General features: G+C 49.5%; 1 protein-coding gene across 1 annotated transcript in view; it reads right to left on the bottom strand.

Annotated features, from left to right (window-relative positions):
- Positions 1-4,336, bottom strand: part of LOC147621137 (UMP-CMP kinase 3-like) — a 10,719-nt gene extending 6,383 nt beyond the window's left edge. The window contains exons 1-2 of the mRNA XM_086823870.1: positions 4,209-4,336; positions 3,914-3,944 (exon numbers count right to left, since the gene is read on the bottom strand). The gene's annotated coding sequence lies outside the window, so the exon portion shown is untranslated. The remainder of the gene's footprint in view (positions 1-3,913; positions 3,945-4,208) is intronic.
- Positions 4,337-6,074: the final 1,738 nt, after the last annotated feature.

The raw sequence follows: 6,074 nt of genomic DNA, 5'->3' as shown, positions 1-6,074 counted from the left end.
GGGATCTCCTGCTCTCATACCACACATCCCAGACTTCGCCATACCACCCCCCATACTAGCCAACCACGCATACCTTTCTTTCACAATCTCATAACCCACCTTACCGCCCACACCCACACCCCTTGCCACCACCTTCACCGCCATCGATTTCCATTATGATCGTGACAACATTTATGAGGACCACCTCTCCTACCACATTTCAGCTCTAGACCTATCCCTCCCTATCTCCACCATTACATCAACTCTCCTCCATCATTCATCACTCCCCGCACCACACGCTCCTCAGCAAGTTTGCCACAAGGCTCCCTATTAGAGTTGCACAACGTGGAAGCAAAACAAAGGAGAGAGGGAGAGATGGCAAAGAGAGAGATGTCAGACAAGATCGAGTTGTATTATAGCAAAGGGTTTACATGAGCTTTTACTCCCCAAGAGATAGGCATTGACAATATGCGCTGGGAAAATAGATGATTACAACAGTGGGAGGAAAGACCTTTAAATAGGCACGTCATGAAGCCTCACGACCTACAAAGATGTATCCTGACTTGCATCAACGTAATAAAGGTTTAAACCTACATAAGACCTAGTTCCCACACAACATATGAGATGCATATATTTTAACACTCCCAACTCCAGAATGGACAGTATGATGAAGAGTGCAAAACCACCATGCTTTGCCTCTTCTGCCAAGGGAACATGAGCTAATTTCAGCACATGAGATGCAACACATCTTTCTTTTTTTTTCGACTGGCCTTAGATCTCCCGTAGTTACCGATTTTTCACCACCCGTAGGCACTTAATTATCCGCTCGCAGGTGATGCCGCCAAGGACACACCAAGGGGGGTTTTGAACCCAAGACCTCTTGGTGCTAGGCAATCACCTTCACCACTTGAGCTCTCAGCTATCACCTCATTGGCAAGATGCAAGACATCTTCCGTTGACTCACTCGTCGAAAGAAGCGTGCATTTCTCACCAGACGAGAACCATAGTAATAGCAGTTTTTTCTGAGCAAGGATAACTTAGAAGCTTGGTACATTCTTGAGGGAGAAAGAGCCCCTACACCTATAACAGACCCTAGCCTCTAGAAAGCCTATGCACGATAGTTGTATGATGTGCCATACATCTATACCACATGACACACATCCCTAGGCCTACATCTTACCTCTTCAATTCTCTCAATCTCACTAGGACTCTTAAAAAGCTGCATAATGGTAGAGTAAAAGGTCACAAGGATCTACACACGGAAAACTTTGCCCACGGGCACCACGTATTGGCTACAATTCATGCAAATCTTTTTAACAAAGCACCATGTGAAAACTTTCCCCCCTCTTGGACCACCAACACCATCATCCCCATCCACAAAGTAGGAGACCCTGCAGACCCACGTAATTACAGGACTATCCTGATTGGCCACACAATGGCCAAGATATATGGGGCATTACTAGAGAACATGATGAGCTCTATGGCACAGAGGATGGGAAATAGAGCATCAAGCCAGGTAGGCTTCAGGAGAAACTTCTCCACTTTGGACCATATCTTTATTTTACGGGCTATCAAATCTCGTTTCATAGGACACCTGCATGCACTCTAGTTCACACGATATGATATGGGATGTGATGGCACTATGTGAGTCAGCACTTGGCTGCGCGTGTGCACTTGGTGAACTCTCAGGAGACCTATGTAGCACTATTGGGGTTAAGCAGGGCTGCCCGCTGTCACCTACACTCTTCCGTTATACATTGATGAGATTGCCATATTTGTGGGGAGTTTAGGATGTAGAGGCTCACCAATGGCCCAGCCAGTAGTTCCCATATTGCTATATGCTGACCACATTGTCTTGATCTCAGATTCAGCCGAGGGTTTGCAGAAACACTTCGATGCATTGGAAATATTTTGCAGGGAGAGAGACCTTTCAGTCAATTTGGGGACAACCAAGGTTATGGCCTTCAACACATCTTATGTGGTCACCTCACAATTATCTTTCTGATGGAGAGAGGCCCCAGTGGAGATTGTGCAGAAGTATGTATACCTTGGAGTCACTTTCAGCAGCCCAAAACTTAACATCCTGCAGCAGACCTCCAGCACTCATTCTGTGCAAAATAAGGAGTTTTCAGTGCATTGATCCATTTGCATCCCCTGAACACAGAGACTAGGTTTTCAGCGTTTTGCCTTCTAGTTTGTGCACTCTTCACATTAATGGGGGGTGGGTGTAACTGTATCTACAGTCTGTTGTAAAAGACAGTCAATGTGAGTCGTGAATACTATTCAAGGAAGAGCCACATCAGGTAGAGGAGGAGCTTCCCTCCCCTCCACCACTTAACAGTGATAAATCTATACAAGTCTAAAGATCTAGAAGGATACAAGAGTAAAATCACTCACTATCACATGCATCACGCACGCAATGGACATACTACACCGACTCAAGTGAAGGATACATGAGTAAAATCACGACCACTATCACGTGCATCACACTGGATGCCGTGGACATACTACACCAACTCAAGTGCAAGGCCCTAAAACTGAACATCAGGCATTTTGTCAGCCCTTGTCCAGGGACATGTCGCCAATGTGCCACCAAGTGTCCCACGTACATCAGTGTCATGCCTGTCCCGTACACCATTGTAAGCCTCTTGTATGATGTAATGCGTCGTGTTATCCCAGACACTCATTAGGCCACTAGTTGAGTGTCCGCCATCATGTCAAGAGTCAAATGCATCATCCCGGTGTGTGCAAACCCATGCAAATGGGACAAGCAACACTAAATGCTTTTGGGGGCATGGATTAAGGTCTTTGTAGACCTTTGGGCATCCCATTGGCCACCCGCATTGGGGGCCATGAGTGCATTGGGTGCCCACAGCCATGGGCACAAGGCCCACAGTGTAGGCGCCCATGTGAAAGGGCAATAAAGGGGATTTTTCACCTACGACCAGCCCTACAGCCCCTGTCAGACTATTATCATGCAATCAGCCAGCCCCCTAGACACTATATAAAGGTGATCCTAGTCACAGCATCTCATATTCTTGCATACACCAGGTGTTGATACCACTGCCCGACAGCCTTCAGCCCTAAATATAAGCTAGAAAAGGACCAAGTATGTGCTAGCTCTTTTATAAGGCCCCATCATGAGGAGAAGCCATATTTGAGCAGGTGTGCGTGTGGGATCCTAGTTTTACACCAGATGGAGATCAGCTTGGAACCAATGGCAAGACAGTATATACAGATACGGCAAGTTCTGGCGCCAGTAAAGGCAGGAAAAAGCCCATTTGGCCGAGACAGCATCAAGGAGAAAAACTGGAGCAATGAGGGCTGCCTTGGGCTTCTTTGAAGTTTCGTAACCCCTTCCAAGGGGTGCCCAAATGTGGAGGCAGCAAAGTTGGTTACCATGTGGCAAATGTGACCAGGCTGGCTAGATCCAGTTTGAGCTGGTTGCAATCCTTTACAGCTCGTGACTGGCGGTAGTGGTGGTGCAAAAAAACCTCCTACCCCTTGCCCATTTCAAGCACTCACTCCTGCATTGGTTGTAATCCTGCATTGCATTGGTCATAGATCGCTAGGAGGCAACCTGGTATTTCGAGAAACAAGGAAGATGAGCAAAGGTTATCTGTGGATATGTAGGAGAGAATCTCAGATGACATCTTTATCAAGGCATTTTCTAAGAAAATACGTATGTTCGCATTCTACATCCAAAGATCTAGGTGCCCTTCCTCAAATAGCTTCTAGCTTTGTCCTGTAACTGGTTTGTCGAGTCGGTCAGGGTTATCTGGTGATCGTCGGCGAGGGCCTCCATCCTGGCCTATCCATTGTCTTAAGAGCCCATCGATGAAGGGGAAGTTCTTATATTTCTAACATTAATTTCTAACCAGTGAACTTTGAAGCACAGGCAACAAATTGCTTGTTCAATAATATAAGGGCATACCTGGACTTCAAGCACCTCCCGACCCTTTTACCTGCGTTATAAAAAAAAAACGGAAAATTGGTGAGCCTCAAACACAAATGGAGTTCAAAACGCCAGGAGGATATAGATCTACTGACTAAGTCTTTAAGAGGCAACAAGAAAGGTTAGATCTGTCGCATCACAATGCCAAGATTTCGATCAAGCAAGCAAAATTTAAAAATCGGATACAAGATTAGATTGATAAGATGGTGAATGTGAGCCAGATCTGGCTTGAAGAGACATTAAGAAAGTGATATGCTGAATGCAGAGAGCGCACCTGGTGAGCTGATCTGCGAGTACAGTTCAGAAACGCTATGGCGAGAGAGAGAGAGAGAGAGAGAGAGAAAAGACAGAGCGCGCTTTGACACGATGACACCGTGACACGAGAGAGTTGTTGTGCGTGTACTATATTTGTTAAGCTGTTGGAACTTGGTCCCTTCGAAATCTCACACCTGCTGATAATTTATTAGCACTTCAATCTAGTAGTACAGTCAAATTCACTAATCTATATAGGATTAAGGACAACCCCACCTCCCTCCACGTGGGCAAAGGAGGTGGGGTTAATTCAAATTCCTGCGTTCCTCCCTCTACCGTGAAGTTCACGCTTGAGTTCCGCTTGAGTTTCGCGCTTGGGCTCCACCTTCGGTTCACCGGGTCCAGTCACATTTCGCCTCCTCGCCTGCTGTTCCAGTCGCGTACGGCGCTTCACCTCGCCTGCTGTTCCGGACGTCATCAGCTCAAGGTCGCGTGCGGCACTGCAACTCGCCTGCCATTCCGCCTCCTCGCCTGCCCACCTGCTGTTCCAGTCGCGTGCGGCGCTTCAAATCGCCTGCTGTTCCAGACGTCATCACCTCAAGGTCGCGTGCGGCACTTCAACTCACCTCCAGGTCGCCTCGAGCTCTACCTCCTGTTATGTAATAGGCCTTAGCACATCCCTGGTGAGGTCGCAGGGATGGCGACATGTATGCATGGGCCGGTGGGCGGCGGGACTAGCCAGTTGTGCGGGCAGCGTGCATTCGTAGGTAGTTTGTATGGGGCCCACTGGTGCCGGGCCCAGGTTTGTGAGTGGTACGTCGCCAGCGCCAGTACCCGCGAGATGCGCCCGCAGCACAGGCAGGGGCAGATGCGTGTTCACTGAGGGAGAGAGTCGGGAGAGCAAGAGAGAGCTACTGGGAGAGGCTTGGCAAGGATGGAGATTGCGAAGGAATTGAGAGGGGGTGAGCGAGGGAGAGACGCTGTTGTGAGGGAGAGGGGGTCAGCACGGAAGAGGTACATAGCCACCAGCGCCAACACCCTGAGCGAGGGAGAGAGGCTACTGTGAGGGAGAGGGGGTCAGCACAGAGCACAGAAGAGAAAGAGCAGGAAGAGGGAGAGGAGAGGGAGTTTTACAAGAGCAGGAGGGGGCTCGGATTGCTACGCGTGTGCATGAAGGAGAGGGAGAGAGAGGCGACCTGGACGTTTAGTGCAGCTCACCACTGGGAAAAACGATGGGTGGTGGAGAAAAACGATGAGCATGCTAGCCGCCTCCACAGTCGTTTAGTGCAGCTCGACGATGGGTGGTGGAGAAAAATGATGAGCATGCGGCAGTAGCCGCCTCCACAGCCGCCTCCACAGTCGTTTAGTGCAGCTCGACGATGGGGGTGAGCGAGGGAGAGACGCTGTTGTGAGGGAGAGGGGGTCAGCACGGAAGAGGTACGTAGCCACCAGCGCCAACACCCTGAGCGAGGGAGAGAGGCTATTGTGAGGGAGAGGGGGTCAGCACAGAGCACAGAAGAGAAAGAGCAGGAAGAGGGAGAGGAGAGGGAGTTTTACAAGAGCAGGAGGGGGCTCGGATTGCTACGCGTGTGCATGAAGGAGAGGGAGAGAGAGGCGACCTGGACGTTTAGTGCAGCTCACCACTAGGAAAAACGATGGGTGGTGGAGAAAAACGATGAGCATGCTAGCCGCCTCCACAGTCGTTTAGTGCAGCTCGACGATGGGTGGTGGAGAAAAATGATGAGCATGCGGCAGTAGCCGCCTCCACAGCCGCCTCCACAGTCGTTTAGTGCAGCTCGACGATGGGTGGTGGAGAAAAATGATGAGCATGCGGCAGTAGCCGCCTCCACAGTCGTTTACTGCAACTCGCCACTGGGAGAAGAGACTA

Source organism: Cibotium barometz, chromosome 30, assembly GCF_041138505.1.
Source record: "Cibotium barometz isolate CiBa-2024 chromosome 30, ASM4113850v1, whole genome shotgun sequence".
Lineage (NCBI taxonomy): Eukaryota > Viridiplantae > Streptophyta > Polypodiopsida > Cyatheales > Cibotiaceae > Cibotium > Cibotium barometz.
Note: the sequence above shows the minus strand (reverse complement) of the source record. Positions and strands in the feature narration are given on the sequence as shown.